The 23,115-nt window shown below is 50.1% G+C and overlaps 1 pseudogene; it reads right to left on the bottom strand.

Annotated features, from left to right (window-relative positions):
* Positions 1-15,823, bottom strand: part of LOC120375919 — a 41,824-nt pseudogene extending 26,001 nt beyond the window's left edge.
* Positions 15,824-23,115: the final 7,292 nt, after the last annotated feature.

Raw genomic sequence — 23,115 nt, 5'->3', positions numbered from 1 at the left:
TGTGCCTGCTGTTGCACAAATCATTTGCGCGGTGGATTCTGGGTAAATGTCGCCAGTCATTCCTTCCTCCGGGAAAGCAATGGCAGACAATCATTTTGAGCACGTTTTCCATGAAATGCCCTGGCACACGCCATAGCGTGGCAACAATGGACCCTATTTTGCCTTTTGTGTATGTCACCGTATGTGTACTAGATGCCGCTGACAGAGGCGGACCAGCAGCGCTACACAGCAGCATGCTTTTGCTTTTGCATGACAGCAGCGATGGTTACCAGGGATACTGTACCGTCTACCATACCATGAACTGGTAAGAAGACGGTAATAAGATGGTCATGGTTACCTGTCCTTTTGCACTGCGCCATTTGGTGCTGTCATAAGTGCCCCTGGCCGATCAGCCAGGGGCGCAAAAGCAAAATTTGGGAATGACTCCCCGAGTCAATCCCTCCTTTTTGGGTATCTAAAAATAGAATCAGTCCTGCCTAGAATATGGGCAACTGTACTAGAGAACCACTGTATCATAGAACCAGAGAGCACAGCTGCTCTCTGTCCAATCATGCATAAATTTTGAGCTGAATGCTATTCACAGGCTGTGCTCCTGAAACAACCCCAGCTGTTCATTCCGTTCTTCCCCCAGCCTTCCTGGGTTCCAACACCATTGTCCCCCCACTTGTGTGATGAAGTAATATAGAATGCATGAATAAGACACAGGTAGTCGTTTGTGAGAAATGAGTGGAAGGAAGCCTCCAGCTGCAATGATAGTCCAGAGATGACATTAAGGGGTGTGGAGGAGGGAGCCAATCATCCCTCTGCTAGTCCAGGGGCAATTGAATCTTTTCTTTACAATGAAGGGTGGGGGCTGATGGAGCTTAGCCCCCTGTTGCAATGATGAGGACGGTTACCAGCCATACTGCACCATCTACCATGAAAAATTAGGACCAGGCGACCTTGATCGACCGGTCCCAAGCAAGTTGGTATGGTTACCAGTCCTTTTGCACTGCCCCATGTGCCAATAGGCTGATGATGAGAACGGGTAGCAGTCCTATTGTACCATCAGCCACCCTTGGCGGGGTGGGAGGAAGGATGTTGTTGTTGAGTGCTGCAGCAGCGCGTCTATCTGCAGCATTCAGTACAGATACGGTGACATGTAAAAGAGTCAACAGAGGATTGTTTTCCCTTTAACTTCTGGGGGTCGGGGGGGGTGCATAAATTGCCGAGCTATGCCCCGACCCACCACGGACACTGTGTTTGACCCTAGAAGCATTTGGAGATCAGCCAAGAATGCAAATGCTTTTCGGAGACAGCAGGAACTGTGGGATACCTTGCGTCCTCGTTCCCCCCTCCCTCCATGAGCGTCCATTTGATTCTTTGGCTTTCCGTTACGCTCGTCACGCAGCTGCGTGCTGAGTCTGTGCTATGCCGTCTGTCCGTTTATTTATTAAAAATACTTTGGACCAGGCGTAACGTAACAGTTCTTCCCCTACTTAGATGCAGGAGTCTCCGAGCGAGATAACCGTGAGGATGGGCACTGAAGGAGATAGAGAGCGCATGCTGCGTGAAATCTAGCACGAACCACGGACCTATGCAGCCGTGCTCTGGGAGGCAGTGCTCCCTGAATACCGCATGAAAGCCTCGCGTGGAAAAGTGTGCTATCACAGAGCACCCAATAAGGCAGCTCTCCCCAGGAACCTCCTGCTGATGCTTATCGATTAACGGCAGGAGAGCTTCGTGGAGATCTCCCAGGAGGATTTCTGTTCTATCACCATATATACAGAGACCTCCTTTTCACACACTTCAGATTCCTGTTATATTAAGAATAAAAGTTAACATGGTTAAAGCACTTACCGACTGCTCCTACCCCTGATTCAGGATCCGGGTTCATGGCCGGGGAGGGTTGGTAGGGGATCTCCGTGACGGTGATGAAGAGATCCTGGCTGTCGGGGAAAGCAGTATTGTAAGCGCTGTCGCCTGCCTCGTCCTCCACAAACCCTTCCTCATCTTCCCCGTCCGTGAACATCGTCGAGGAACTGTCCGTCGACACTGTCCCATCATCAGAGTCCATGGTCACTGGTGGGGCAGTGGTGGCAGGCTCCGTAGCATCCGTTGGCCGCTTTGATTTTTTGGTAGGCTTGTCTGGGGTCCTTGATTTTCACGCGGCACTGCGTTGCATGACGGCTGTATCCTCTGTCTGTATCATGGCTTTGGAGACCTTCTCGTAGGTCTTTGCATTCCGTTTGTTGGAGCGCAGCTCCGAAAGCACAGACTACTCGCCCCCCACACCGATCAGATCGAAGAGTTCCCGGTCAGTCTATGCCGGGTCCCTCTTTCAGAGATTACATGAACTCCTCTGCTGGAGAGCTCTGCATTGCTGCCGGTGCTGCTGAGCTCGCCCCGATGTCCAACCACAAAATGAGATTCTAACTGTCCAGAAAGGAAAAGGAATTCAAATTTTCCCGGGTCGTTTCCTGTGTGGCTGGTCAGAGCATCGAAGCTCGGACTGCTGTCCAGAGCATCAACAGAGTGGTGCACTGTGGGATAGCTCCCGGAGCTACTAAGTTCGATTTCCATCCACACCTAGCCTAATTCGAACTAGCCATGTCGAATTTAGCGTTACTCCACCTGTCGGGGTGGAGTACCAAATTCGAACTAAAGAGCCCTCTAGTTCGAATTAAATGGCTTCCTGGTGTGAACGGTTGAGCGGTTAGTTCGAATTAACGCTGCTAAATTCGATTTAAAGTCCTAGTGTAGACCAGGCCCAAGACAATGGCATACATCAGGTTCCAGCCCAAGTTAGGAGGAAGGGATAGCTCAGTGGTTTGAGCATTAGCCTGCTAAACTCAGGGTTGTGAGTTCAATCCTTGAGGGGGCCACTTAGGGATCTGGGGCAAAAACTGGTCCTGCTAGTGAAGGCAGGGGGCTGGACTCCATGACCTGTCAAAGTACCTTCCAGCTCTAGGAGACTGGTATATCTTTAATTACCACCCCTATTTTGCCAAGGCTTGGAGCCTAGAGATCCAAGGGACATTACGTGACTAAAAAGGACTCAGGGTGGGGGGATTGCGAGTGTGGTGTTTCCAGTGAGAGACACAGAAATGGGTTTGGTGGGAGTGTCTGCATGCCCCTCTGATCTCTAAGCTCCCTGCCTTAGCACACAGCTGTGTAACTTTGGGCTGGAGAATGAGGCCTGGTCTACACTAGAAAATTAAGTCTGCTTAACTGTTTCACGCTGGGGTGTGAAAAATCCACACCCTCTGAGTGGGATAGTTAAGATTACCTCCCCCGCCGTAAACAGCACTAGGTCAATGGAAGAATTCCTCCATCGACTTAGCTACCACCTCTCGGGGAGATGAACAGTTGGTGTAGGTAGTGTCTACACTAAAGTGCTGCAGCACTGCTGTTAAGTACTGCAAGTGAAGAAAGAAGAAATATGAAAGAAAAGGTAATACAAAGTAGTTGGCTGAACATGAGAAATAACCCAATAATAACTACAGGCAAACATATCAGGGGGTGGGGGAGAGATAGCTCAGTGGTTTGAGCATTGGCCTACTAAACCCAGGGTTGTGAGTTCAATCCTTGAGGAGGCCACTCAGGGATCTGGCGCAAAAATTGGTCCTGCTAGTGAAGGCAGGGGGCTGGACTCCATGACCTTTCAAGGTCCATTCTAGGAGATTGGTATATCTCCAATTATTACCTTTAGGGGGAAAATGGGGTGCACACATTCCTGCTAAACACTCATGATTCTGAGTCTGAAAAGGAAGTAGAATAATGTATCTAAGTTGCTAAGGAATGTCTTCTTCCAAGAACGCTCAGCAAAGGTTAAGCCCAGAACAGAAGAAGGGACTAACGTATGGCTGCTGAAACATGATCCTGAGTTTTTTCCTTCTCTTCTGGCATTTAAACACTGAAGATACCAATTTATACCCCAGATCTATGTTTGCAAAATTCATTATATCAAATGGAAGTGGCAAAAAAATTCTGGAAGACAGGACAGTTGAATTCACAACTGTCAGAACTGAAGCAGGCTTATGCCTGAACTCCAGTCCAGACAGCTAAATACTGACTGACTGTTTTTAGCACATTCCGTTTGGTTTAGTCTAAATCTACAACAGGAATTGGAAAAGCAAGTAGACTGATAAAAGGATGATTCTTCAAGAGCAGACACCAAAGGGGCTTCACAACTTAGACTGGAGGCTCAAGTCTGTCATTTTACTTGCAGAATTGAAAAGTTTTCATTTTGGATTGGTCTTAGTTTGGGGAATAACTGTGCTTACGAAGGGATTCACATACTGTAGTACGTTTCCTTTTATAGAAACTTGCTGTGCAAAGGCGATTTCAGGAAAATGTCCGTTTGGAGATGTGACGAACTGGGAATGTTCTTAATGTTTGCTCTGAATACTGTGTTGGGGCCTCAGTGTCTCCTATGCAGTTCTTAGTATCTAGGTTGGGGAATAAGGGTGTGTGATTGCTGCAGAGGAAGGGGCCAGTGCACCTAAATGCCTGGCACTCTGTCTCCTAGCAACTAATGGCCAGGCCCTTCCCCCCCTGCAAGGGGATGCTAAAGGTGTGGGAGAACAAAGAGGTCAGGTGACCTCCTGGCCCAGGAAAGAAGGTGGGACTGGAGGGGTTTTGTTAGTCTGGAGCTGGCTGGGGACGGGGAGTGAAGTGCAGATGTGGGGTTCTGGCTCACTGCCCCACCCAGAATGGACCCAGCCGAGGGGTCCGGTTTGCGGTACCTACAAGCTCTGTTTTAGACCGTGTTCCTGTCATCTAATAAACCTCTGTGTTACTGGCTGGCTGAGAGTCACGTCTGACTGCAGAGTGGGGGTTCAGGACCCTCTGGCTTCCCCAGGACGCCGCTGGGGCGGACTCGCTGTAGAAAGCGCACAGAGGGGCAGAGGATGCTGAATGTTCCAAGGAGAGACCCAGGAGGTGAAGCCATGTGAGCTTCATGCCCTGAACAAGTCTGCTCCAAGGGAAAGGAGGCTCCCCAAAGGCCTGACTGGCTTGGTGGGGAGCAGTTCTGTAGTACGTTTCCTTTTATAGAAACTTGCTGTGCAAAGGCGATTTCAGGAAAAAGTCCATTTGGAGGTTGTTGCTATTTTCTTGTGCAGAAGAAAGTAGCTTCTGAGTATTAGTGTGCTGTTCTCTAACATCACAAAAACAATGTGTCACTTCATACTACACATAAATGCAACAGGGGAGTGGCAAGACTTTCTGTAGAAAGTTGGAGTAAATTCCTAAGAGTTGAATCTCTACAAAGCTTTCATAGTTATTTAACTAAGAGACTCTAACTAGAGCATGGCAAACAGAGCTCCCTTCCGCATCTTTCAAAGCTGCACATGGGGGAAGGATAGCTTGTTGGGGGAGGGATAGCTCAGTGGTTTGAGCATTGGCCTACTAAACCTAGGGTTGAGAGTTCAATCCTTCAGGGGGCCACTTAGGGATTTGGGGCAAAAATTGGTCCTGCTAGTGAAGGTAGGGGGCTGGACTCAATGACCTTTCAAGGTCCCTTCCAGTTCTAGGAGATTGGTATATCTCCAATTATTATTAAGTCTGAAATGCCTATTGTAGGAAATATGAGCAGTGTGTTAACAACCCACCCCAACATTGCACACTTGTACCGGCTTTTCCATTTCACAAACATTTTTACATGAACTTCTAGCTCATGACTTACTGGGACAGCAGGAAAAGCGGCCTCATCTCCTCCTTCAGTTTCATTGGAAGTTACGGTTTCTTCCAAAGCCTGAGGCTCCTCCCCAGTCCGTGGTACATGTGGACATGCCTGATGGAGATACTGCAACTGCTGGTGACTACGGCTACATGAACTGTAGAGAAAAATCAAGACACACACATGGGAGTTAAAACTTAATGGAAATATTCTTAAATTATACTTCTTATATGTTTGCAGAAGTGCTATTTACCCATTATTTAGTATCATGCCATTTTAAAAGCTTATTTTCCCCTTATTTGTAGTACAATGTTTTATAAAGAAATGTATACTCACTTACTGGGACACATAGGAAAAATTGCCATAGCTCTGATACCATTGTACCATGATCCAGGGAAGAGATGTTATCTGAGGGCCAACCATGTTGTTCCTGTTTGTAAATCAGGCAGAACCCCTAAGTTTAAAGGGTAAAAAAAAAAAATCCAGCTACCAAGAAGCTCCTACAGATTCTCTCAGATGAAACTCACCTGTAGAAACATCTATTAAATATCTGAAGATTAGCTAGGGCTAAAGCTGTGGGAGACCGAACAGGGAATGAATACTGGTCTTTGTTAGGATTTCAAGCCTTCATACCTGGGCATTGTATATCCCCTGCCATGCCTCGGAGGACAGTAGTGACCATAGGATGCTGAATTCCCAGAACTTTGAGAGTAATTAAATGGAGAAGGGTGACCTCAAGGAACATTGTGCTGTAGCTGGGGTGGAAGAACTATCTGACTCCTATTATAAGCCATTGTCATGTAAGCTTCTTTCCCACGGACTCTCTTAAATGGTCTCTTCCATGATTTCATATCCATTCCTGCAATTTCAAAGAAGCACAGGAAAAAAAATAATGGGGGTGCAAGTGGAAAAGAGAAGTTAGACCAATTAAACATCTGTATGGATCTACGTGACTGCCTTAAATGGAGAAACAACAAACTCCAGAGGTACATTCAGATTATAAAGTAGTGCTAGACAATTTCTTTTGAGAAATTCTGTAAGTTAATATTTGCATATGGAGTATTGGGGGTGGGGGAGTCACCCACCCAGAAAAATGCAACCAAATGTGTGATCTTATTAAAATACTAATTTAAGCCTTTAGAGGCAGATGAGCAGAATGTTTAATAAGCTTTGTACGCACAGAGTGGCCTCCCAATTTTGGCTAGGCCAGGCCAGTACTCTCATCATTCAAACCACTCCCTTAAGACCTTACTTTGTGATTCCCATGGGGAACGAGTCATTTTCTCATCGTTTCCTCCTCTTGACTGGGAACCCCTTTGCAGACAGGGTCAGGAGTCACTTGTGTCACTAGTTTAAAGTTTGCCAATGGAACAATATACCTACATGACAAATACTAGTGTAAGTAGTGCCCAAGGAATGCATGCTAATACAAGTCAGTGCCACGTTAGACAAAAAACACTGCCAACACTCTTACTAAACAGACTTTTCTTTATTTAAGAAGCTCATAAAAACAAAGACATACATTTCTAAACTATGTACATCTGTGTTAGCCAAAGCCAGGGGACAGTTTAAATATAGCTTTTTTAGCCTTCCAACCCATGTGTATAGTAACCCTACTTGAGATTTCTCAGAGCTAGATGAGGGCAAAACAAAAAAGACTCCCCTGCTATAGACATGGAACTTGCATCGATGGCAACGCCATCCTTTAGAGACAGATCCAGTGTCAGAGGCAGAATCATCCCCGGAACAGCACTAGTAACATGCATAGTAATGTAAAATGTGTACACTAGTCAATGTCCCCACCACCTACTTTTTAAATTTTGGATCCCAGCATTGTCTTGGCTTTCAGAGACTAGCTAGCTACTCTCAGGATTGTTTTTAAATTTATCTTTAATCCAGTCTTTAACTCCTGCACATTCTTTCACTCAAGGGGACGCTGCAATAACCGTCACTTATAACGTGCACATAGCACCAGAGTTGGGCTTTTTAATCTTACAGATAACAATCCAGAAAGATCATCAGAGGTAATTTTGGGATGTCCCAACAAGTGGCATTTTTGCTAGAGGTATGCCATTGATTGTATGGCATTTACAAAACTCCCCAAATTAAGGGGGAGGGGCAAGGAGAGAACTTGAATGAGAGTTGTCAGAATGAACTTCAAGGACTAAAGGCAACCCGCTATTTAGCTGTGATGTAAGTCCCACTCCTAAGAAGTTCTAGAACCCAGTTGTATAGACTCATTGTTCACCATGAACTCAGCCCAACAAGCAGGAGACTCTTCTGCATGGTAGTTAGATTATACTTGGAATGTTTTCAGTGAAAATCCAAGGGGTATTACCCCTGCCATCTGCTACCAGTGGAATGGTAGCTACTGCCATGCTGTTAAACTGGTAAGGAACGGGGTCTGGTTTTTATCTTATATTTTGAAGAGAAACTGAACCCAGAGTTTCAAAACATTCTGACAGCCACAATTTAAACGCCTGTTGGGAGAGAGGTGTGTATGTGCAGACTCACTTACTTTTCTGCCAGCTCTTCAATGAACACGGCCACCATGGTGTCACCAGGTCCAACTTCCTGGATATGAGCATTGTAGTACTTACCCCCAGGCTCCAGGCATACCTGAGGAGAAAATAAAGCGGGGGGTAGGTAAACCCAAATGGTGACACATTAATGGTGCTCTGGTTCCCCCCAATGGTTGGTAACATAGGAGCTGTTTTCATGCTGCTCACATACCACTGAGTTAGCTTCAGAGTCTTGGAATACCTCAGTCCAGCACTCCCCACCCTACCTGACAGAGACAGTAGAAGAGTGGGCAGCAGAGGGAGAGAGACTGCAGGAACAGATACAAACAACAACAAGAAAAAGAAGAAGAGATGACCTCATGGATGGAACAAAGGCAGGGAGGGGGACAGGTCAGAACCAAAACTGCCTTGTACGATTCAACTACCAAACTAAACAGGACCCACTGCGCGCGCACACACACACACACACACACAAAACCCTTATTGTCCATCTTTCATCTCCATTCTGCTGAGGTTCGTATACAGTGCCAGTTGCATTTCAAGAGTTCAGTCTTAAACTCCTCTACTTTCAGGATTTATAGCACTGGTTCCTGGTCAGCTTCCAAGCAGCCATTTCCCTGTACTATCTTGTGCTAGCAACAAAGAATCCTGTGGCACCTTATAGACTAACAGACGTTTTGCAGCATGATCTTTCGTGGGTGAATACCCACTTCTTCGGATGCAAGTCCGAAGGATGACTTGCATCCGAAGAAGTGGGTATTCACCCACGAAAGATCATGCTGCAAAACGTCTGTTAGTCTATAAGGTGCCACAGGATTCTTTGTTGCTTTTTACAGATCCAGACTAACACGGCTACCCCTCTGATACTATCTTGTGCTAGTTTTGAATTTACAGAAAGTTAATTTAAAAAAAAATCATTCAGATGACCTCATCATATTTAATAGCTATAATGAGAGAAGAAATCTCTGAAGACCCTATGAGTTCAGACAGTTTTATGACTTAATATACTTTATTTAAAGCAACTTTAATCATTCATCATTACTGAATCTGCTTGTCTCCTACATAGTACCGTCTCCCAGCAAACATGAAGTAATCAGTTTTTTTAAGTTCTACAAGAGATCAAAGTGAAAGTTTAAGCTAGGTTCATTTTTTACCCATTACCCAGAATTGCACTCAAGTATTATAGGCTGAAACGAGTGAATTATCTCCTGTATTTTCCTGGACATGGTTATGTGAGCACTCTGAACTACCAAGTAGTCCCTTCCAAGGCTTGAGCACTAGGGAAACGTTGCACTCTCCCCACAACTTGGGATGCCACAAAGCATAGTGACAACTCCCATGTGACTGCCGGCAGTCGGGCTCTGGAGGAAGATTGGCATGCAAGACAATCTGGGAGGCACAAAGGATCCAAAAGCACTTTACAAAATACATATGCAACAACAGGATCACTTTGCTCATCACTGAAATTCAGTCTTTTCTGGGACCAGTGTGCAGCAATGTTATATAGAAATGTTGGGCCAGAAACAAAGAATGTCCCTTTCTTCTGAGGGTATGGCTACACTTGCAGCTGTACAGCGCTGGGAGTTAAACCTGTCTTCATACAGCTGTGTAGGGAAAGCGCTGCAGTCTGGCCACACTGACAGCTACCTGCGCACTGTCGTGGCCACATATGCAGCGGCATTGGGAGCGGTGCATCAAGGGCAGCTATCCCAGCGTTCAAGTGGCTGCAACATGCTTTTCAAAAGGGGGTGGGGTGGAGTGTGACAGGGAGCATGGGGGAAAGAGAGTGGATTTTTGGAGCCCTGTCAGCAGCTGCCTTGCAAATTACAACCCCCTCCCCCACCCCTCTCTCGCTCACTGAAAGCACCAGATAAGCAGCCTCCCTGAAATGGATCCCCTCCCTCCCTCCTGCATGCCGCACTGCTTCTCTCCTCAAGCCCCCTCTCTTCAAGCAAACACTAGCTGTGGGCATTCCAAAGGGAGCTCATTCACAGCAAACAGGAGCTGTGTTTGTTTGTTTTTGATAAGCAGCTCTGGGAGTCCAGAGTTCACAACAAAACAAACAGAGGCATCACAACAAAACAAAGAGCATAATCTTTACTTAAAAGCATTATGGGAAGCTTCCAGAGGTCAGTTACAGCGTAATAAGATTATTCCTTGTTTACACTGGCACCCCAGAGCTGCAGCACCAGCGCTGTTCTCTTTATTCCTCTTGTCGAGGTGGAGTACATGCAGCGCTGTAGCCAGGGATACAGCGCTGTATGTGCCTTGCCAGTGTGGATGGGGAATGAGTTACAGCGCTGTAAAGCCACCACCAGCGCTGCAACTCTCCAGTGTAGCCAAGGTCTGAGTCAGCAGTGAGGCTATGGCTTCACTGCATACCACCTGCAGTGGTATGTAGGGTATGTGTAGCTACACATCAGTGAAAAGCAGGCTGCCTCCACATGCGTCAGTGAAAAGCTCTGGCAGGAGGGAACTACCGCCCTCCTGCCTGAGCCTTTCCCTTCAGCGAGCAGAGAGACAGGAGAAGCACTGCTTGTGCAAGTACACACACACCAGGTTCAGGCAGGTCTTCACTCTACTTGCCTAAGCAGTGCCTCACTGTCTACACTGCTAGAAATACCCATGCTAGAGGTGTGTGCAGTGTATCTACTCCGCACCTCACCAAAAGGAGCAGGCAGTGTGGCTGTACTGGGAGTCGAAAGCCCAGCCTGGCTGATGGAAGAGATGAAAACACCAAATGCTGACCAGTTGTGATCATTTTGTAAGGCGGCATGGGATGTAGCTGGATAATTGTAATCTACTTAAATCTCCCTGACAGGGAAATTCTGAAAAGTTATTCTTCCTTTATCACTCCCAAAGTGTCTGTATAGTGCTGTTGCACACTGGGAACTGGCTGCTCTGTTTAGTCCCAGAAAGGAATGGACTGAATTTCCGTGATGAGCGAAGTGAACCTAGTGTTGCATTCACGATTTGGGATTCTTTGGCATGTAAGATGAGATGTGGGGAGAGAGGGTAACATTTCCCTGGCGCTCAAGCCCCTGGAGAGCTGGAGAGGAAGGGACCACTTGTCTCATTTGACAGTTCAGAGTACACACTAACCGACCCCACTCCTTTACTGTTACTCTGAACCCAAACACGTTTATGGAACACGAGCCTTTGTGCAGACACTGCTACCATAAAGTAAAAAAATACCCCCGCCCCATTTTACATCTGAACACTATCTGAAAACAGTGTTACAAGATGATACTCTGCTATTGCACTTAGGTTTCCTGAATCCCCCTATATTCTAGTCCAGAACCAGTATGTTTTTCTCAACAGATCAGATTTCAGAAGCATGATGGACATAATAGAAGACTGGAAGTACTCTAATGGTTGCTTAGAGATGAAAATAAGTAGTCTCTGGCTGGTAACAGGATGTATGCTCCACAGATATGTTTGCTGGGTTAGACAATGCCTATTACGTTTCAGGTATGTGGCTATCTGCTCAAGCCTCTGTGCAGGTCCAAAATACTTGTAAATCAGTCAATAAAACAACCTCATTGAGCCTCAATAACTTTTACTTTTAGCCAGGAATTTATAGCATATATACAATGTGGTTTTTTGGGTACCTTTTCTGCTGTCCAACCAAACTTCAAACTCTACATTTCGATAGACCCCAGGGTCCAGGGCTTTTAGCATGCTATAGGCAAAAGGCATCTTTGGTGGATTTTGTGGACGCTAAAACAGAGTTAAAATGGACTACAATTAAAAGTGTGCCATATATTCACAACCCTTTCCTTTCCTTGCAGAGGGTCTAATTATTTTAAACAAGCATATATACTTTGTCTTCCCTGCCTCTTTCAGTTCCACTAGGACAGGCAATTAGTTTGCTTCAAGTAGAGAAGCAAAGAAGAATATGAACAAGTCTTTAGGTATTATGGCTTCTGAGGCTCGTGGACAAAGCAAATAAGTTCAACATGATCTCTATTTAACCACGGACTCTATACTGAGCTCTTTGATTTCAGGATAGAAAGTTTTTAGTGACAAGGTAAAAATAGGTAAGGAAACTAAGTAGGGGCTGACGTTCAGAAGCGGCTGACCACACAACTTCAAATCAAAGTCAATGAGTGTGTGTAATATATACCCCCCACACACACACACACACAGGCTCCTTGAATGTTAGCTAGAGCAGTGTTTTGAGCCAGGCCTGGTAAAATGGAACAGCAGCACTGTCCATGTGCCTAAAATAAAATTAGATTAAATAAGATAAATTAGATGGTTTCTAAGTAAGAGTCCAGATGAGGGATTGTTTGCCAAATTTTGTTTTTAAGCTAGCTAGAGAACAAGAGAGTCTTATCTCATAAAAAGCTTATTTCTGAGAGGCTCAACAATTAATTTCGAGGACGAGATAACGAATACCAGGGCTAAAAACGAAACATACACATGTAAACCTGGGGATTTACACCTGTTTTATTTTCTCAACAGCAGCATTTAGAATAGGAAGGGCTGATTCAACCTTAATCACAGTATCATAAACACTAATGAGAATGAATTGAAGGTGTCATAAACAGTAGGCTCCTAAACTGTTTGTTTAGAAGCAGCAGTATTTTTTTTTAGCAAGACAGACAGTGCCTGCAGCAGACACACGTCAGTTGAAATGATAATTTATTTTAAATGCATTTCCAGGCATGTACACTGAGCAGCACATCTCACTTCCTGAATTTTCAAGGCCACCTCATATAGCGAGCACAGAGTTTTACTTTTGTGTTGGCAGTTAACTTTTACAGCCAGCATTAGATGTTTCCAGTGCACACATCTCCACATCATTTCACACATTTCCCATCAGTAAGTCTCTCACCGTAGACTTTTTTTTTTTAAAAGAGTTTAATAGTTATGAAAAACGCCAAATAGACATCATTAGAGACCGAAGCCCTCTGATAATTCACAGAGCCAGTATTGCCTGGGCAGCAGCAATGAAACCTCCAGTAGTCGGGCTTAGCTCAGTCTCCATGGCCACCAGGTCTTTGTCCTCTTGGGAGACTTACCTAGGATGCCAATTCAGTATATTTCAGGACGTGGGATCCTCTTTACCTGGCATTGGTCTGCAGCCACCCATTCATGTAGTAAATATTGACCGGCAGTCACTCCTAAGCCAAGCTGGCCTCAAAGCTAGATGATCATAATGGTCCCTCCTACCCTAAAAAATCTATTAATCAAGAGATTCTGGGCCCCACAGCTAGTACCCTTAAACATCCAAAGCCCATTACAAAATTAATTTAATTTAAAATAAAAAAGGAAGAGACTTACTTATACATCAGTGATATAGCGCTTATTTCCAGTTGGCCAGCCCTTCCCTATGTGTATACAAATATTTTGAGATCATGTTAGAAGGTACGAAAATAACTGTTCTTCATCAAACATGGAGTGGAGCTGACCACCGAGCCTGCCCTGCTGTCCCTGGAACGCTATACTGGTTCTCTATATACCATTAATTCAGCTAGTCAACATTTTTCATGATTTTTTTTAAAAGCATTTTCTGACCAGCTCTAACTACTGTGTAAAATTCTTAGCCCCTATCTTTAAAGCTCTAAAAGACACAAACCAAGCTCTACAAAGGAGCATAGGCATGCGTACAAGGTGTGTCCAAGCACACCTTAATGCAGGGGTGGGCAAGCTCATCCTGCCCGGCCCACCTGAGCTCCTGGCCAGGGAGGCTCCCCCTCCATCCCCCGGCACCTCAGCGCTCCATGTCCAGGAGCAGCCCTGGACAGCATGGCAGCAGCGTGGCTCCGGCAGGACGTGAGCTCCTGCTGCACGGAGCCATGTGGTCAGGGGGTGGGGCTGCGAGCTCTGGTGGGCCGAGCGGCAGGAGCTCCTGGACATGGCTCGCTGAGGCTCCAGGAGAGGGGGGAGGCGGGGGTATGTGGCATGGTAAGGGGCCAGGGCCGGGGGGTTGGATAAGGGGCAGGGAGTCCCAGGGACAGGGAGTGGGGGGGGTTGGATGGGGCAGAGGTTCGGCCAGGGGAGGGGTGCGTTCAGGGGATGGGGAACAGGGGGTGGGATGTGGGAGTCCCGGGGGTCTGTCAGGACTCAGCCGGGGGGTGGATAGGGCTCAGGGCAGTTAGGGGACAGGGAGCAGGGGGAGGTGGGGTCTTGGGGGTGCAGTCAGCAGACAAGGAGCAGGACAGGTCGGGGATTCTGAGGGGGGCAGTTGGGGGCAGGAAGTGGGTGGGGGTCGGATAGGGGGCAGGGCCAGGCTGTTTGGGGGGACACAGCCTTCCCTACCTGGCCCTCCATACAATTTTGGAATCCTCGGGCCATAAAGTTTGTCCACGCCTGCCCTAATGTCTCAAAAAAATGGCTTTGTGTTTTAATTTAAATCGCATGATACTCTATAGAAAGCTCACATTCGCTCACAGCATGCATCCCCACTACTGTGGCACCGCATTACCATTGGTCTTCCCCTCCCCTCCGACTATGATTCTAGAAAATTCTTTGACCTAGATCAGCGGCCGCGTCAGGCGAGCCCAGCACAGTGTCTACAGTGTTTGTAATCTTTGTCGTGTGTACTCTACTGAAATAGCATAATAAGCCTGTGGCTTTACGTTTTAATTCAATCGTATGATACCCCCTTTTAATTTTAAAATATGGATCAGTTCGTTGTTGAGAGAAGAAAAGTAGCAGACAAGCTGTTCATGTGAAAGCGCCTTTTTGAAACTAGCACATGTAAAAAACAAACTAAGAAGTACACTGTTCCAACAGCGCCGCGACTCATGATTTTGTACAATGAACAAGAATTGGCTGTGTCAGTTAATTACAATGATGTGACTGAGGAATTTAAGTCCATAACACCTGGTGAGCGACGGCTCATTGTCTAGGACAGGAAGATGAAGAAACCTTAATCCGTTTTGTAAAAGCAGCAAAGAATCCTGTGGCACCATATAGACTAACAGACGTTTTGCAGCATGAGCTTTTGTGGGTGAATACCCACTTCGTCAGATGCAAGACGTCTGTTAGTCTATAAAGTGCCACAGGATTCTTTGCTGCTTTTACAGATCCAGACTAACACGGCTACCCCTGTGATACTTGACTCCAGCTTTGCTGTAGCTCGTCCCCAGAACTGCTTGTTCGTTCAGTGTATGTACCTGTAGTTAGTTAGTTTAGTTAGGCTAGAGCGCCCAGGCCGGGGCATGCCCCGTGCCCTGGGTTTCAAGTCATGTGACACTTGTAGGTGATCTGTGCCACTGAGTGATCCGCACACGGACTGTCTGCACTGTTTGGAGGAAACCCATCTCAGCAATCGCTGCAAGATTTGCAAGTCATTTAAGCCTCGGACCAAGAGCGAAAGGGACATTAGGCTCCGGGCTATCCTGATGGGGTCGGCGCTGACCCTGGCTCCGGCGGGCTGTTCCGAGTCAGCGCCGGGCACCGTGATGTCGGTGCATGGTGACCCTTCGACGCCACTGACTAGTTGGCACCGCTCCCCATCCACAGGGCACGCCAAGAAGGCTAGGAAGAGGCCGCCTTCGCCCCCGCACCGGAGTAAACCCGGGACAGAGGCTAGTCCTCGGGCAGTCCTCGATCCTCTAGGCCTCCGACTCAAGTCGAGCAGAGTGGCCCAGCCCATTCGGAGCAGGTCTCCCCAGATGTCCTCCATGCAGGAGGCCCCTCAGGCAGCCCAGGATGTTATGTCCATGCTGGTACCAGGAGCACCGCTGATGTCGGCCCTGTGCTCTAGAGGCAAGTCGCCGCTGGGATCTCCGCAGTTACTCCCGGCTCGGTACCAGTCTTGGTCGAGGGAATGTTCCCAACACCGTTCGCCTCCCAGTGACCGTTCAGGGCAAAGTCCTTGTGAATTGCCCTCGACGCCTACCAGGCTGTCTGGTTGGGTTCCATCTGACCGAGACTCTGGGCACCGCTCCGCCTTGAGGAGCGAACACCGTCGTGACCAAGGCAGACATCGCCAAAGGTCCTCATCTCAGAGGGGTTATCACAGCTAGTCATGGCACGGATGTCAATGTCATTCCCATTCGGTGTCCTGCTCCAGGACCCTGCCATGGCACCACCTCCGCAGGCCTGGGTGTCGATCACCAGCGTCTTGCCATCGCGGGTCCACCTGCCAGAGCCGATCACGGAGCACCTGTTAGGCAGTACCAGTCCTCCATGTCAGGATTGCGGTCCCGTGGTCAGCATCGCTCCTGGCGCTGCCGCTGCCGCTCCTCCCAGTCCGGGGACAGTGGCAGGTCGTATGTCAGCCCAGCCTCCCTTTGTAGTCATCCAACAATAGGTTGGGTCAGGTGCACCAGGCCCTGTGGCCAGCCCAATGGTACCAGTGGGCACTGTGGCCCCCAAGACAGTCCCTGGTGGGGGCTCGCTCGGTGGCTGGAGCCTCAGAAGGACCATCGGCCACCCTCTCCAGACCTCAGAGGAAGGGGTCGGTGGGATGTACATCCTCAGTGCCATGCCTGGAGACCGACCACATGGTGGACCCTTCAGTGCCGGTGGACACAGAAAGTACCATGCTGGCCTCCTCACCCTCCCTGGATGAGGCGATTACGGTTCTGCCTCCCTCCCTGCAGGAGGACTTTAGGGCCCACCAAGAACTCTTAAAAAGGGTGGCATCAAGCCTCCACCTCCAAGCAGAGGAGATGGAGGAGCCCTCGGACTCCCTGTTTAATGTGCTGTCCTCCTCGGCACTGGACAGGGTGGCCTTGCCTCTCCATGAAGGGGTGGCAAAAATTTCAAATGCCCTGTGGCAAACACCAACCTCACTGGCCCCCATCTCTAGGGGCATGGATACTTATACACCCACCCTGCTCCTAACTCCCTCGTGGTCGAGTCGGTCAACCACAGGGAGTGGCAGGGCCAGCCAGCCCCTACCCCCAAAAATAAAGATTCCTGGAGGCTAGACTCTTTTGGAAGAAAAAATGAATTTGCTCTCGAGCTTCCATGTACGGGTGGCTCTCCTGGGCTGGTATGGATTCTATCTGTTGGGTTCCCTGCCCAAGTTCGAGGACTTCCTCCAGGAGTGCGACAGGAAGGAATTCAAAGCGCTGGTGGAAGAGGATACAGCGGCTGCCAGGGCAACCCTGCAGGCAGTTTTGGATGCAGTGTCCAGCGAGGCGTATGCTGCCATGCAGGATCTCCCATTTGACGGCAATGTTCTCTTTGAGGAACAAACGGATACAAAGCTACATGGTCTGAAGGACTCACGCATGACTCTCCAGACTCTGGGTCTCTATGTTCCGGCTCCGGCTAAACCTAAGAAGTTCAAGCCACAGCAGACTCCCGCTCAGGCCACCCACCCAAAATACAAAACCGCTTATAAGAAGTCACGGGACTATAAGAGGTGCCCACAGAGGCAGTCTCGGCCTGCCCCCCAGCCTGGGTCCTCCAAGTGTAGAGAAATCTCTGTATTAACTATCTCTATAAATCTTTATGACGTTGCATTGTGTTATTTTGTATTAAGTATCTTTATGACATTGCATCTTGCATGGTCTGCCATGTGGAAGCACTGTGCTAATTTATTTCTAAGCTTCTATCTTTCAGGCTCTACAACCAGAACATCAGAAGAGCTGGTACCAGCTGAAAAGTTATAAAATACCATGGTTATAGTGTCACGACAAAGTCTGTGTTCAGTGTTCTGTGTTGCATGTTCTCTGTTGCATGTTCTGTGTCTGTCTCTAGTGGTGTCCTGTGCTAGCATTGGGTCCAGAAAAAAAAATTATACTAGACACTGCAAATGTCTTTTCCTCTCTCTACTTCCCCCATGTCCATCCAACTTATCAATCACCAGTTGTGTCCAAAACACTTTGGTCCCCAGTGCATCAGGTTTATTTTTTGTTAGGTTCTCTAATAGTCATTTTGTTGTTAATTTTTGTTATTAATACATTTGTATTGTTAATTCCACACTTTCCTCTATACACTCTGGTTCTACTTCCCCAAGCCCTGAATGGTAGTTCTTGGGCCCCCATAACCTGTAAAACCTTGGCCCATAATTGCAGGGCCCCATCTTTCAGGTCCCCAAAAACCTCTTAAGTCTTAAGGAGGTCCTGACCTCAGTAACTTTTATTGTTTGATGGCTATTGCAGCATCAAACTTGGGCCCATCTTATGTGTCAATGTACCCAATTATTGTAATGGTTATAGTTTTATTCTATTCCCAATTATTATAACTATAATTGTTTGGATTTGTGTTTAGGTTATATCTGGTGTTTAGTCAATTGTAATGGTTTTAGTTATATTCACCTGGTTATAATTGTTTGGTTTGTTTACAACAGATCACCTGTGCCCTACCATAACAAACAAATTAGTGAACTAACAAAATCCACTCGAGAGAAAATCCAAACCAGAAGTTTGGCTATCCTCCATGAGGGAGGAGAAATACTCAGGGTGGCTGAACTGGCAAAACAATTAAGTATCCACCACTGGTACAATGTGTTTAAAGCAGGGGTGTCCAAACTACGGCCCGCGGGCCAACTGCGGCCCGCGGGTCAGTTTTTATTGGCCCGCAGCAAATTCTGAAAATATAATTGAATATGGCCCGCACATGGCGCTTGAGCTCAACTCTGTTGCACTTCTCAGTTTCAACACTAGATGGAGCCAGTCACAGAAAAGGTGCTTCTCCACTAAACAAAATTAAGCAAAGAAAAATAGTTACCACGAGTCACCAGAAATGGCAGCACCGAAGAAACGCAAGATAGCAAGTGAGTGTAGAACAGGGGTGGGCAAACTATGGCCTGCAGGCCACATCCGACCCGCGGGACCGTCCTGCTGAGCCCCCGAGCTTCTAGCCCGAGACGCTCGCCCCCGGCCCCTCCCACACTGTTCCCCCTCGCCCACAGCCTCAGCTCGCTCGCTCGCTCCACTGCCGGAGCCGGCACAAGGCTCTGCTGTGAGCTCCTTGGGCAGTGCAGCTGCAGAGCCCGGCCTGACCCAGTGCTCTGAGCTGCGCAGTGGCGGTGGTGGCATGTCCCGGCTCCAGCCGGGTGGCGCGGCTGTAACACTGCCAGCCACTGGTGCTCCAGGCAGCACGGTAAGGAGGCAGGGAGCAGGGTGGGTTGGATAGAGGGCAGGAGAGTCCGGGGTGGTGGTCTGGGGGGGGGGGTGTGGATCGGGGTTGGGGGGAACAGGGGGTTGAATGGGGGCAGGGGTCCCGGGGGATAGTCAGGAAGGAGGGGGGTTGGATGGGGTGGCAGGGGGCAGTGAGGGGCAGGGGTTCTGGGGGCAGTCGGGGACAGGGAGAAGGGGTGTGGATGGGGCAGGGGTCCCGGGAGGGCCGTCAGGAATGAGAGGAGGGGTTGGATGGGGCGGCAGGGACCCAGGGGCAGTCAGGGGACAGGGAGCAGGTGTGTGTGGATGGGGCAGGGGTCCCAGAGGGACCATCAGGGAATGGGGCAGTTGGATGGGGCAGGAGTCCTGGCCGGGGGGGGGGGTAGATAGGAGGTGGGGGCTGGGCCATGACCCCCTCCCCTAACCGGCCCTCCATACAATTTACGAAACCCGATGCGGCCCTCAGGCCAAAAAGTTTGCCCGCCCCTGGTTTAAAGGTTGGTCACCCACCTGGTCAGCAGTCCTAAATATAATTTTCCATCCCATCATTGTTCTATTAGTAATCCTAACTGTTATGTTAGTTCTAATGCTCTGCATGTGCCGCTGGATAAAACAGATGTATTCCAAATTAAAACCACATTCTGAAATCATGACCCAATACATAGCTTTAAAACAAAGATTTTAAATGGTGATCACTCAAGAATTGTTCTTGAGAGGTCAAAAGGGGGACAATGTAGAGAAATCTCTGTATTAACTATCTCTGTAAATCTTTATGACATTGCATTGTGTTATTTTGTATTAAGTATCTTTATGACATTGCATCTTGCATGATGTTATTTTGTATTTCATATGACTTGGCATTGTGCCTCTCTATTTTCATACAACTTTGTATTAGATCCCTATATAGAAAATTTGTAGAAAACTTTGTATCAAATGTTATAGCCCCTAAGGATAGTATAGTTAAAGTAAAAGAAACATGTGCCTTTTTGCTAGAAGTAGAATATGATCTTCCCCCCACTCTGTAATCAATTGCCCTATTGACTGAATGAGGTGTGAATGAGTGAGGCTTGGAAGACACCCACCTCCAGACAGCTACAACAGTTGCAGAGGGAATGGGAGCCAGAGCAAAGGACAATACAACTTGTCAAGTGGGCCCAACAAAGAAGAGCAGACATATTGACGGCCTCAGGGATTAGAAGCAAGCACCTTCTTTAGAAAACACCCTCTTTTGAGCAGCATTGGGACAACACCCAGAGAAAAGCAGCACAAAGACCAACGGACACAGACCAATGGACACAGACCCAGATTTTGAATCTGGTCTAGATTTGCATAAGAGGGAAGCTGCTATAAATGTAAGGTGTCTTGCAGAAGGACCCCGGGTCTCGTCTTGTCACCATCGGAGCATCGATCCGGATCGGCAGAAGCCCGGCTCCACCCCTCCTCCATCTAACTCACCTGGCCAGTGCAGTTAAGGGGAGCAACTAGTTGGTAACAACAGCAAGACGGAGTGTGTTTGTGTCTCTGTGTGTGTGTGAATGCATGACTGTGAGATATATCTCATATGCATATCATAGAGTATTAATTGATACCTGTATTACTAATAAATGTGGCGTTTTGCCTTAATCCTCCTGAAAAGATCCTGTATAGTACTTTGAGTACAACATCCGCCACGCGTGGCTGCCTGAGACCCTGCCTCGGGAGGCACCAACGCTGGCACTTGGCCCACCCTGCGAGCTCCAGCCACAAGGGTCACCAACGCAACTCTTCAGCCTGCCCTGCAAACCTCACCCACCGGAGGAGCGGGGACCACTCCTCAGACCGCCCCGCATACTGCTACCGCTGGAGGCCCCACCGCTATGACCAGACCACAGCACCAGACCCCCATCGTCAGACAGACCGGCATGGCCCAAAAAGACGCCAGGCCAATCCCGACCACCAGAAGGTCATGCGCTCCTACAGCAACCCCCCAGACGACAGCTGCACACGGAAGACCGGGCGTCACCTCCGCACCCACCGGCCCAAACCTGATCCCACCAACAACCAGTAACGATGCTACCCCACTGGTGGCTATGCCTCAGGAACCACCTTAATCCCCCTGAAAAGATCCTGTATAGTACTTTGAGTACAACATCCGCTCCCTGCACCACAGCCCAGGGAGCCAACCCCTGTCCAGAAGCACCCTGCTGCCCTGCACAGGCTCCCGGCTATAGTAGCCCCTAGGGTCCCAGGGACATGCCGAACCAGGAAGTCCGGGGACCGAGGTGCTGCCGCGAGCAGCTCCTGCATCCCTAAACCAATGGAGCGAGATCCCACCGCGCGGGGCAGCAGGCGTCACGCTCCCCCGCTGCCAGTGGACTGACCCACTATCCGCCTGCCGCCAGACAAACCCCCAGCTACTCATTAACAACCACAGCCCGAGAAACCTCTCCCTGATGACCAGCAGCTGCAAAGAGCCGACCCGACTGCCGAGTGCCAGCTGCTACAGAAAGATCACCCCCCACTGCTGGAGGAACCTACAGCCTCGCGATCGCTAATACCAGCTGGAGCCCGTTCCCGCCCGCCTCAACTGCCGGAGGAGACGCCCACTGACCAACTGCTACTCCCCATGGGTAAGGGCCCCACTACACCCCAGCCCCGGACCCCCCCTACCCCGCCACAGTCCCGCTACCGGGAGTTCCCTGCCCTGCGCCGCCGCTGCTGCAGGGGCTTCCTGGGGAGCCCCACCGCGTGCTCAGGCCACTGCCTGAGACACGGAAGAGTCCCTGCCCCATACCCTGGCCAACGCAGTCGCTGGGGAAGCCCCGCCACGTGCCCCAGCTGCTGCTGCCCTGGCGGTCGGGGGAGCCCCCTGGCGTGCCGCTCCTACTCGGGCCGCCAGGGGACCCCTGCCCCGCGCCCCGGCCGCCGCCGCCTGAGCCGCCGGGAGATCCCGGCCCCGCGCCCCAGCGGCCGCTGCCCGAGCCGCCGGGGGATCCCAGTCCCGTGCCCTGGCTGCCGCTGCCTGAGCAGCCCGGGGAGCCCTGCGGCGTGCTCCCGCCGCCGCTGCCCGAGCCGGGGGACTCCTGGCCCGCAGCCCGCTCGCCACTCCCGGGGTCCCTGCGGCGCGCTCCCGCCGCCGCTGCCCGAGCCACCAGGGGATCCCAGCCCCATGCCCCAGCGGCCGCTGCTCGAGCCACCGGGAGATCCCATCCCGTGCCCGGCGGCCGCCGCCTGCCGCTGGGGACCCGGCCCCATGCCCACCTGAGCCGCGGGGATCCCAGCCCGTGCCCGGCGGCCGCCGCCGAGCCGCCGGGGGATCCCAACCCCGTGCCCCGGCTGCCGCTGCCTGAGCAGCCCAGGGAGCCCTGCGGCGTGCTCCCACCGCCGCTGCCCGAGCCGCCGGGGGATCCCGGCCCTGTGCCCCAGCGGCCGCTGCCCAGGGGCCCTGTGGCGCGCTGCCACCGCCGCCGAGCCGGGGGACTCCTGCCCGCGCCCGGCGCCGCCCGAGCCGCCAAGGGATCCCAGCTCCGCGCCCCGGCTGCCACTGCCCCGGGGGCCGCACCACGCGCCGCTGCTCGGGCAGCCGGGGGACTCCTGTCCTGCGTCTGGGCTGCCGCTCGTGTAGCCCGAGGAGCCCGGCCACGTGCTTCAGCCGCTGACACCGGGGGATCCCTGCCCCATGTCCGAGCCGCCTGTGCAGCCTGGGGAGCCCTACTACACGCTCTGGCCGAAGCAGCCAGAGGATCCCTGCCCCACGCCCCGACTGCTGCTGCCCGAGGGGCTCGGCCGCGTGTTCCTGCCACCCCTGCTCTGGCTGGGTAATCCCTGCCCCGTGCCCTGGCTGCCGCTGCCCAAGCGGCCCGGAGAGCCTCGCGGCGTGCCCGTCGGGAGACTCTTGTCGGGAGCCCCAGCCGCCGCC

The sequence above is a fragment of the Mauremys reevesii genome, linkage group 12 (assembly GCF_016161935.1).
Source record: "Mauremys reevesii isolate NIE-2019 linkage group 12, ASM1616193v1, whole genome shotgun sequence".
Classification (NCBI taxonomy): Eukaryota; Metazoa; Chordata; order Testudines; family Geoemydidae; genus Mauremys; species Mauremys reevesii.
This window is presented reverse-complemented; position numbering and strand designations above follow the sequence as displayed.